Genomic DNA, 12,220 nt, shown 5'->3' on the forward strand with positions numbered 1-12,220 from the left:
AAAGATTTATTCTCAGAAACTAGTATAGGGTTGGCTACTGTGATAGTTAAGGCTGCTTATCAACTTGGTTGTCTATGATTTTTTGGTTTACTATCTATCATGTAGTGATTCCCTTGATGAGATCTGTTATAGTACAATCTTTGCTTTGTGGAGAACAAATATAATGTAATCACCTCTATGATCAGTTCTGCTCTGAGCAGCCAATCCATTAAAAGGGAGTGACTTCAGGAGTGTGGACTGCATGGAGTGTATGTCAGTGTGTTATTAAAAAAACCCCAAAACCTCTCACTTTCTACTCCACTCAGAATCTTTCATCATCTGGCTTGCCACCATATGACAAGTTCTTTAGACTTGAGTCAACAACCTGCCATATTACTTAACAATCTCAGATTTATCAGCCTTGGAAGTGAGCAGTCTGCTGTCTGATCTACTAATCTTGTGCTTGTCAGTCCCTACTGTGACATGAAAGAGATGAAGCTTCTAAACTTATGTCTGAACCTTCAATCTTAGAATTAACCAGACTCTGCAAGATCTTCTGTACCAAGTATTTTGAGTCTTACTCACTTTCGACAAGCAAGGTTGGGTCAGCTGCATAACACAGGTTGTTTACTAGTCTTCCTTTTTTCTTGATGCCATATTTTTGTTCAGAGTCCAACTTCCAGAATAATAGAGATTGATTAGGTGTGGAGAAAGAATACAACGCTGACACATTCTTTTTTTTATTTTAAACCATGCAGTGTTCCCTTGCTCTGTTCAGAACACATGTTTTGGTTGCTTCTTGATTTAGATATAGACTTCATATGAGCATAATTAAACATTTGGGATTTCCAATATTCTCAGAGTTAACTTCATTAATAGTATTTATTATAATCCACCCAGTCAAATGCTTTTGCCTACTCAATAAGACACAAATAGACATTCTTTTTTTTTTCATCATGTAATACAAATAGACATTCTTCTAGTATTATCTGCTTTCTACTAAGTGCTGATATCAACAGGAATATTCCTGTTATAAACCCAGCCTGAACTTCTTCTGGCAGTTCTCTGTCAATGCACTGTTCTAGCCATTGTTGGATAATCTTCAGCAATATTTTGCTTGCCTGTGATATTAATAATGTTTAGTAATATCTACATTATGTTGGATCTATATTCTTGGGAATGAGAACAAATATGGATCTCTTCCAGTCATTTGGCTGGGTAGCTTTCTTCCAAAGTTTCTGGCACAGACTAGTGAGCATGTCCTGGGCTAAACTGTTAATCTGTTAATTGAAATATGTCTTTTGGTATTCCACTGATTTCTGGGGCCATATTTTTTTGCCAATGTCTTAAGTGCAGCTTGAACTTCTTCCTTGATCACCAATGGCTCTTGTTTATTTGTTACTTCCAGAAATAGTACAGTGTTGACCAATTCCTTCTGACACAGTGACTGTTTATTCTCCCCATCTTCTTTTGATGTTTCTTGTATCGTTCAATATTTTGCTCATAGTATTCTTCAATGTTGCAACGTGAGCCTTGAGTTTATTTTTCAGTTCTTTCAACTTGATAACTACTGAGTGAATTTTTGCCTTTTTATACTGACACCAGCTGTTTGCATATTCCATTACGATACTTTGCATTATCTTTTTAAATTGTTCTTTTTGATCTTCTGTTCATCTCTTTTACTTCTGATATCTTCTCTTTGCTTAGGCTTGTCCACTAATATACCTATTTAAATAACACAAATCAAGAACTATAGTAAATGACAATAGTGCCAGATTTTCAAGTAGGCAAACACAGCTGCCAAAATTGTACATTGAGTAAGTCCTTTTGGAGAGTAGTCTGGCATCTGAGGTGTAAGGAAAAAAATCTTTAGAACTACCTCCTTGCATGTGGTAGGTAGCTTTAGTTCTGTGATTTTTTTACATAGTAGAGATGGGCATGGGGAGGATAGGTTAAGGTTGAGATTTTTTTCTTCTGTTAGTGCTTATTTTTTTTTCTTTTTAAATTTGACTCTCAGTTAAGATTTGCTTGAACAAAGACTTCAGAAGAAGCAAAGATTTAGTTGAAACTAGTGTTCTAAAGATGTGTCTTGGAAGAGAGTGAAGTAGATAACATGAAGATACTGACATTTCATTTAAAATTCTGAAAAATCAAACACATTCCAAATGCCATGAAGTGTGGGGGCAAATAAAAGAAAAAGACAATATTGGCAATAAAGGGGTAGCATATTACTATTCTATGACATAAAAACAGCTTTACTTACATAAAGTGAAAAAAAGCAGAACCCAAAAGAGAACACATGCATTCATTACACAATGACATAAAAATGTACTTATGTATGTAGAATGACAAACTTTGTAAGATAATTTAGAGAAATATAGAGTTCAATGTTCTGTGGTTTCTTTTTATTTCCCTATAAAAGTGACCAAATGCAAACTTTAAAGAAAATGTTCTGCCTATCTTCTGGAGAATATGAATTATTTGATCCAAGGTTGTCTGTTTGTTTTTTGTAAATGAATGATTAATTTCAAATGTATAATAATTTTACTCATGTACAAAGGAAATATTCTAATTTTTGTGAGTTTCTATGAAATTAAGAAAAGGCATTTGCACATGTTGCTTGAATTATCTTGACATTGAAAACCAGGTTCTCCAGACATATGTTTGTGTATTCAGATGCCTGATCAACAAAATGATGGATCTTTTTCCATGTGGGAGTGTTTTAGCATTTCAAAGTCAACATCCAAAGAAATACACAGATGTATATGCAGCTGGAGAGCAGTCTTCTTCTCCTTTCCCATTCTGGTAATAACATTTTAATTCTCAGCTCTTGCCTGGGTTGAGCTTTGGGTTTCAGCACAGCCTTGATGAACAGTGATCTTGAAGTCTCCAAAAGAGCGCACATGGTGACACATTTATCTGACATTTATAAATGAGGAAATGCAGTGAGAAAAGAAATAACAACTCAGGATAAAATAGTGAACATCCTGGTAAGATTACAAGTAATGATGGATATTGTTGTTGTTATGTGCCGTCCAGTCGCCTGCGACTCATAGCGACCCTATGTACAACAGCCCCAAACTCCGCTCTGCCCTGTGCCAATCGCACTGTCTCTGACACTCCCATCCCAATTATCCCAGTCACTGAATCAATCCACCTCATAGAGGGCCTTCCTCTCCTGCGCTGTCCCTCCACCCTCCCAAGCATGATGTCCCTCTCTAAGGACCGGTCTCTCCTCACAACATGTCCAAAGTATGTTAGACGGAGCCTCAGAATCCTTGCCTCCAAGGAGCCACCCGGTTTAACCCTTTCCAGGACAAATCTGTTTGTTGTACATAGGGTTTTCAGAGGCCTGCTATTTCAGAAGTAGATGGCCAATCCTTCTTCCTAGTCTGTCTCAATGTGAATGTTCAGATTTAGAGAAGTATCAGACAGACCAGCAAGTTAAAGGTATATCCCTTATTGCGGAGTTAACTTTTGTGTCAGTGTTCTCCCTGCCTTTCTCACACGCGTCTTTACCCACTTATTTCCTGCTTCACCATCCACCAGATTACCCATCCACTTCTACCCCGTCCCTTCACATCTATCTCCCTTTCACCAGCCCTCCATCTAATAACTTATATATGAAGCTTCCATGGCTTCTGTGATTTCAAACATCAGCTGATGGTAGTTGCTTATGTTGGGATCAGTGTCTCTGAAGTTTAGTCGTAATGTTTCCCGAGCAAAGGTGATGCATCCTGTAGAATTGCTATGTAGATAGGTTTTTCTTGCGGCCCGAGGGCCGAACGAATGTCGCGGGTGTTTTGTGTCTTCAATTACCTGGGAAGATGGGATGGGTCTGCGGGGTCTGAGGCTGTCCTCTAAGCTGCCAAACTTCAGCTAGTCAGATGCGTAACCCCTCCTTTGAGCGGCCTTCCAGAATAAATGTCGCGGGGTTTTTGCATCTTCGATTACCTCAGACCACGCAGACCCATCTCATCTTCCCAGGTAATCGAAGAAATGATGGATAAGGGCCTTTTTAAAAAAAAGAAAATAAATAAAGAAGCTAAAAGCTACAAAGATAAAATGATATTACAAGTGTCTAGGCTGGGAGACAAATTTGGACTCAGTAATAAAAAGGAATCTACGTACAGTCCTTTCGATCCACGCATGGAAGAGATCATTCAGGAGGCTGGACTTTATGAGGAGGAATGTGTCATCAGAATTGGAGGAAGATTCATCAATAACCTGTGTTATGTAAATGACACAACTTGACCAAATCTGAGGACCTGAGCATTTGCTACAAAAGATAAAGAACCACACTCTTCAAGATGAATGAAAGTTCAACATCAAGAGGACAAAGATTCTCATTACTTGGACCAACTGATAGTTAGAGAAGAGACTGAGATTGTTGACAATTTCAACCTGTTTGGTACCACAATCAACACTCTTGACACCAACATTCAGGCACTCAAAAAAGGCATTAGAAAACTCTGCCATCAGGGACCTCTCCAGAATGCTAAAGAACAACGATTTCAGTCTAGAGACAAAATATACCTGATTCTGGCATGGTCTTCGCAATTACTTGCTAAACATAAGAGAGCTGGACGATAACTAAGGGTGACAGAAGAAAAATCTATGCTTTTCAGTTGTGGTGCTGGAGAAATGTACTGAACATTACATGGACTGCCAAAAGAACAAAAGGTTTTGTCCTGGAGAGTATGAAATCAAGTTTCTTTTTGGAGGCAAGAATTTTGGAACTCTAGCTGATAAACTTTGGACATGCTGCCAGGGGGGACCAGTCCTTGAAGAAGGACATCATGCTTGGGAGGATGGCGGGACCAGGCAGGAGACGAAGAGGAGGAGATAAATTGACACAATAACTGGAGTACTGGGGGTAGGTGTGTTGGAGACAGTGAGATTGGCTCAGGATAGAATGAGTCGTAATGAGTCCAGGTGACTTGATGGTACATAACAAGTAAATCTTAGGACTTGATTTGGGGATCTGTGGAAACACCTAGATGGAAAAGACTTGGAGAGCTGGTAGCAGTCTACAGAATCCTGGTTGAAAAGAAGGAGGAAGAAGTGTTAGTCATGTATTCATTTACTTCCTGCCCTGTGTGTTGTTAGCTGCTTGAGTGAATTCCCTCATGCATCACTACCCCATGCCCAATGGAACAAAATGCTGACCAATCCAGTGTCATCTTCATGAAAATTGTGAACACAAGATTTTTGATAGCTGATTTTTGAAAGTAAATCATCAGGTTTTCCTTTCTAACCTACCTCAATCTAGACGCTTTGCTGAATCCTTGCTTGTTTAGCATGAGAACCTCCATTGACATGAGATGCCGTGGTCGGAAATGCAATCATCTTCCTTGCAGGAAAGTTGAGAATGTTATCACTCAACTCCCTTTACTCCTTACACTGTGTGGTTCATTGTGAAGTAGCTTATCTATACCTCATTTTTCCACAAAATAATGTATAATTCATTGAATCCTTGTGAGAATTTAATGAGCTTTCTGGACATTGAAAATATGTGTAATAAAGATTTTTCTCTCATTGCTGTCTAGTTAGAATCAGTTCATAGTTGACCCTCCATTGGATTTTTGAGACTATGAATCATTTGGGAGGACGTTTCCCCTCTTTCTTTCAGAACGAATGGTGAATTCAAACCATCTTGGCCTTTGTGTTAGGAATCCAGTTCCTTAAGAATTACACCACCAGAACTTTCTCAGTACATGTTAGTGGTTGATATATTGGGAGAAATTAGAATTTCAAGCCTGGGAAATTGCACAGAAAAAACGGAAATCACTCTAGATAATCTATGTTACAACAAATTTAAGTGCTTTCTGAGCGGGGGCGACATTTCTGCCTGTTTGGGCATGAAAGCTATGCACAGAAGCAAACAAAAACCAAATTACAGAGGGTGTGTTTGCTGAGATAGATAGGTTGGCTGGAGGCTTGGTTTACTGCTAGTAGCATTTGAAGTTGTTGCTTAGTTATTGTTGATGAAGATCCAAGTGAACACCATGAAAACGCACACAAAGAAATGCAAGATTTATCATTAGAGCTACTGATGTTATTTCTAAAACTTGTAAAGGAAGGACAGGGAAAAGGAGAGTAAGATTGTTGTCATTTCTTCCTTGATTTCTCAAAGAAAGCAAAGCAGTAGAGAGCATAAGTGTTCAAAGGTAAAGAAATCTCAAATGAAAGAGAGTTTAAGTGGAAAAGAAATATTTTTTGGCTAGTAGTTTTTCTTTTGCCCCAAAGTTACTGGCCAGGTTTTAATATTGGATAGAGAATTATTTGGTATTTATCTATGTTATATTTAGGAAAGAGAATTTGATATTTGGAAAATACACAGCTAAACAAGAATCAATGTTTTGGTTGTATTAGAACTGTGTCCAACAATTGGGTTATTCTTTTTATTGTAGAAAAGAAACATTATCATTTAAATATTATTAACAGTGACTTTTTTTTCTGTTTTCAATGCTTTTTAATTATCACCACTGTTGATTTCCAAATTTTCCCATTACCCTAAAAAGAAGTTTAGTATTCCCTATGTAACAAATCCTACCATAACTTCCCAAATAGTAATAAGCAATAAGTTTTGGGGGTTTTCCCTATTTTAGACATTTTGTGTTCAGTAGAGTTTTCCTTTGGTTTTATTCTGGGCTCTCCTTGTCTTTTTCCTAGATTGTACCTTTTTTCTTAGGGATTTTAGGGATTAATTATGCATCTTGGATAGAAGTCTTTTGCCTTTGCTGACAACTCTCATGGCAAATACACTCTTAGTGTGTTGTTGTTGTTATGTGCCATCGAGTTGCCTGTGACTCATAGCAAACCTATGTACAACAGCCATAAACCCTGCTCGATTCTGTGCCAATTTACTGTCTCCAACAGACATATCTCCATTACCCCAGTCAATCAATCCACCTCATGGAGCGGCTTTTCTCCTGTGCTGTCCCTCTACCCTCCCAAGCATGACATCCCTCTCCAAGGACTGATGCCACCTTGCAACAAGTTCAAATGTCAGATGAAACTTCATGTCAGATGAAACTTCAAAATCCTTACCTCTAAGGGAAACTCTTGGTGTGTTGTTATCTTTTCAGTATCTTTATGCTGTCTTCTGAAGTTTCAATGAGAAATTGGTATGAAAAAAATAGAATGCATTGTTTCAGACTCACAGAAACACAGTTTGGCTTTGTGAATGTGAGACTTGGGAATACATACAGTCAAAATGACTATTGTTTATTTCTATAGAGAGGAGAAGACAACCCAAAATGTCTTTTGCTTCTACTAAGATGGAAAGAAAAGTTGAGAAGCTGCTTTATGGCCTGAAACTAAAGCATAGAAAAGAAAGTTTAAACTGTTAATGCCTTAGTAGGTTCATGTGTTAAGGTTTTTGTTTATTACTCTTTCTGAGTATTTTTTGTTGTTCATAGAATGTTATATTAAGATATATTGTAAAATGATTGAGGTTTTTGATGGGACACATTGTAATTTAGAGGAAAAATGTAATCCAGTTGGGTATTAATTTAAATTCACAGAAGGGAAAATGTGCCCTCAAAGAATATTGATAGTAAGTAATAGAAAGTGGTATAGAATATGAAGCATAGCCCAAGAAAGACTAAGCCCTACTCACTCTTCTCTAAGGAGAGAGAGTTACATTTGAAATAAGACAAGTAGAAAGAGACTTTTCCAATAAACCAAGGCAAAGAAAATCTAATGATTATGCTTAACTCATTGTGACTACCTGGATGTGTTTGATGAGTGGAAGAGAGAAGCATCCTAACTCCCTTTCCAGGACTTTAAAAGCTAAAAGAAGCTGGTGAGTATGCTTAACTTGTGACCACTGGGCCCACTTGGTGAGTGAAAGTGGGGAATACACAGTAATGAAGAAACAGACTAAGTTTGGACTTGCTACTTCAGCACTGTCTACCTAGCATGATGAATGGATAAATGAAGAAGGGTTGCTGGTTTGTAGATCAGAATCCTGAATATCCCTGACTTCTTGAGTTGGCCCATGTGAGGTTGAGGTTGAGTGAAGAAGCCATTTGGTCTGAAAAACAGAAAGAAGTGTGGACTCCTGGGTTTATGACTGATGTTTATTTGGACCTAATCACAGATGGCTAAGTAAGTATTGACCAGAACCCAACCAGATGTTAAATTCTATGAGCTAGTATTGATTGTTGTGAGCTGATGGTTTGCTCTGGACTAAACCTTTGTTTATGGATATGGATGCTGGAACGTTCAGCTATAATAGAAGATGTTAATTGAATGTTTAATAGAGAAAAATACATATTTGTTTCCTCAGAGTACTGGTTTGATAGAACTGGGAAAATAACTACGTAAAATGGGGGGGGGTTAAGGCATAAAGAGTAAAGTAGCTGGCTTACATATTTCCCTAAATATAGATGCTGCTAAGGGGAAGGTTTATCCTTCAGATAATGAGAAATAATAGCTAGAAAAGCCAGCAGTGGGCTGAAGTGTTAGCTTAAAATGTGGATTTTCTAGCCATTACCTTAGCTTCCTCTTGTCTCCAGCTACCTGAACTGCAGACACAAGACCTTGCGAATCTCAACAGCTGTGTATTAAGATAAGAGAGAGCATGCTTCCCACAGCGAGAAAACTTGAGGGAGTCTGGAGCATGACCCTGATGAGGGCAAGACCCTGGTGATGAGACCCAACCTGGTTCCACCCTGTTGATCATGATGGAGAGACTGTAGTATTGCTGTGGAGAAACTGTGGTGAGGTGAGACCTGAGGCCTTCTTGAATTTGTGCTAGCCACAGTTAAAGGGCTTTGCTATTCTTGCCAGATTCTTGAAGGAGAAGAGAAGCTAACTTAAAACTGCTCTGAGACAAATGTTGCTGGATGATTGAGGAAACCAGAGGCTTCTTGAATTTGTGTTGCTGTACTGAAACCAAGACTTTTACTAATTAAGGAACCATGTTTTGCTGTTAATTTAGATTGAGACTCCTGAACTAAACTTGAGCTTGTATGGTGAGATATTACTTGCTTCTCCAACTCCCCAACCTATTTCCCTAATAAATCTCACATTTGGTATCACTACTATGAATAAAGTCTGTGAGTCAACAATAAAATATCAAACTCATATAACTGATAGAAATACTTGCAGGAGCATAGGAGTGGCGTGTCTGACATAGCAACTGTTTTCTGCTATGGATATTATTGATGGCAAAAGTTCCCCTTTATGTAAGAAGCAGAAATCAGACACTGTCACCCTCACATTGCATCTTTTGAAATTGTGTTATTTGGCATAGGTGTTATCAACCTCTCTGTGGGAGAAAGGTGGTCAGTCTTCTCCCATACAGATTTGCAACCTTGGAAACCAAACAGAGGGTTGCTATGAGTTGGAGTCAACTCTGGAGTAGTAGATTTTAGTTTTGCATTTTGGTAAGATGTTTAAATTTTATATGAAGCTCTGTTCATATCCTAAAAACTATTTTATCTTCTCTGGGATAGAGGCAAACCGAATGTTGGGATACAGAAGGTACCTTTCCCATTATGCATCTAGAGACTTCCCTCAGAAACTTTTTTTTTAACATTTTTTAAAAAAAGCTTTGTTTTGTTACAAGGTGAAAAAAATTCTAGTTTATCTCAGCTATGAAAGTAATATTGGATCATTTATCTTAGTGGATTTACCTCGACTTCTACTTTAGATAATACCAGCTGCTTCATGAGAAAAAGAGGAGAAATCTCCTCGTACGTTATTTACTGCTTCTGAAAACCTCTAGATGGTCAGCTACTGGTTGGTTTTGACTCAACAGTACATAATAGCAACAACATATGTAGAAGATCTATATTCTGCATTTTCTTGATCAGTAAAATTCTGTGGCTATGTAAAATATTAAGCCTTAAAATACAGTTGAGAACAGCAAGAACTTGACAGTAGGTAGCAACTAAAAATGACAAAATAGAGTGATAAGAATTTTAAGTTCTGGTTCCATGAAACAAAGAAATACTATTTATATAGTAAATGATGTGTAATAGAATTAAAAAAATGATATTTTATTTAGAAAAATATTTTTCTAAAGAATAAAGTATGTTACTTTTTTTGTGTACTGTAGCACCAGCTCCTACAATGGGGGAGGACAGGTATTCTCCTTTCTTAAAGATTTATAGTCTCAAAAACTCAATGGAGGATCACTATGAATCTGAATCAACTCAATGGCAGTGAGATTTTGAGAATTTTCAGTGAGCTCATCCAAGCACTTTATTTTAATGTCTGTCTTCAGAACTATATCTAGGACAAGAATGGGAAACACTAAATTTCACTTTGAATTCTCTCTTCTCCACTTTTAATTAAAGTCAGTTCAGCTATAATTGAGATATAAGTTAACATTTTAATTATAATGAATTTAGACTAGTGGCAGAAAAAATACAACATGTTGAAATAAATGGAAAGTCAGTAAAAGGGAAGAAGACTCTTAAAGAGATGGATTGACACAGTGTCTGCAACAATGGGTTTGGTAGATGGATTTCATGAGGATGACGCAAGATTAGGCAAGGCTCAGAACTGTTATTTATAGGGTGACTAGGAGTTGTGGCTGACGTAACAGCACCAAACAACAAGAGTAGAATAAAAAGGTACAAAGCAAATATTTCACAATAACTTTTTCCAAGTTTATATCTTTAATACATTTAAAAAGATGTATTGGAGGAAAAAAGAAAACCTTACAGAGATTTCTGTGATGGCAAGTCAAGTATGACTCATAGTGACCTTATGAACAACATAACTAAATCATTCTGTGTGACTGATATCCAGTTCTCCACATTGAAAGTTGTTATAAACAAACTTGTACTGTGATTCAGACTTAGTCTGTCTAGTAGAATGCATCATAACTCTGCTCTTATAAAACAAACACACAAAACCCCCAAACTTGTCAATGTAGAGTCCTTTCTTACTCATAGAGTAGAATTGTTCCACATCTTAGCAGCCAAAAAGACAAAAAGAAAAGAAAGAAAATAAAAATACAATTGTACCAATAAACATGACAAAGGCAAAATAGGTTAACATTGTCAAGATATAATTTTACTTCCTTCTATAATCAATCAATGCTTATGGAAGTAGCAGTTAAAGGATCAAATAACACATTACGTCAGGCAAATCTCTTTAGAGTACAAGGAACAAAGACAGTATTTTGAGGATCCCAAGTACAGTGGAATGAAACACATCCCAGTCTGGCTCCATCTTCACAATTCCTGCTGTAGTTGGCCCCATTGTTGCAGTCATTGTGCCAATCCATCTCATCAAGGGTCTTTCTCTTTTTCATTAACCATCTGCTCATTCTTCATGACATTCTTCTCCAAGGACTCCAAGTAACATGCCCTAAGTATATGAGGTGCTGTTTTGCCATCCCCGCTTCTAAGGAATTTTCTGATGGCACATCTTCCAAGATAGATTTCCTTGATCTTTTGGTGGTTGTTGGTAAGTGTCGTAGACTTGGAAAGGACTCATAGCTGCACCTTCAGTGTGTTTTCAGTGGGTGCACAGCACACGAAAGGAGATTGGCCATCTTTGTTTTGCTGAGCAGGACACTGATTTTGAACTGCATGCTTTTGAGTTGACAGTGTAGCTCCTGACTACTAGGTCACCAAAGTTTCTTACAGTAGTTGAAACTATTTTCAGTATTTCCCTGACACCTTAATCCACAGGCATAAATTCTTCTTTGGTTTTACTTATTTATTGCACAATATTTATATGTATGTGGGGAGACTGAAAAGACCCTGGCTTGGACTAGCTTCATTCTTAAAAATCATGTCCTTGATACAAAGTTGTTGTTGCTGTTGTCCTGTACTGCTGGGTCGAAACTTCCTGATTGTTGAACCTCCAATTGATGTTCAAAGGCAGTTAATTGCACAGGAGGAGATTGCACATCTTTTTATCTGTGGTGCAGTTGGTGGATTTGAACCATGTGCCTTTGGGTTTACAGCACAATTTCTTACTTAGGCCCCTAGAGAATTAATATGCAGTAGGTATTCTAAATTGTAATTGAAAAAAAATAATGTTTATAAAGTGCTAAGGTGTAGTTAAGGACTGGATAGCCATTTTATGTCTTAAATACAATAACAACACTCTTAATATAGTTTAACTCTTAATTTAAGATGAGGATATTGTGGCTTATGTGGGTTAAAATGAGAAAGATCACATAATTAGTCAGGGACAGATGTGGTTCAAAATGATTTCACTTTATACACTCTCATAGGACCACCCTGGATAACATCCTACACTGTGT

The 12,220-nt window shown here is 37.4% G+C and overlaps 1 pseudogene; it reads left to right on the forward strand.

The window, feature by feature from the left end:
- The first annotated feature begins 3,866 nt into the window (after positions 1–3,866).
- Positions 3,867–12,220, forward strand: part of LOC102843245 — a 142,394-nt pseudogene continuing 134,040 nt past the window's right edge.

This window comes from Elephantulus edwardii, unplaced genomic scaffold (assembly GCF_000299155.1).
Source record: "Elephantulus edwardii isolate Elephantulus edwardi_28Jun2011 unplaced genomic scaffold, EleEdw1.0 scaffold00053, whole genome shotgun sequence".
Classification (NCBI taxonomy): domain Eukaryota; kingdom Metazoa; phylum Chordata; class Mammalia; order Macroscelidea; family Macroscelididae; genus Elephantulus; species Elephantulus edwardii.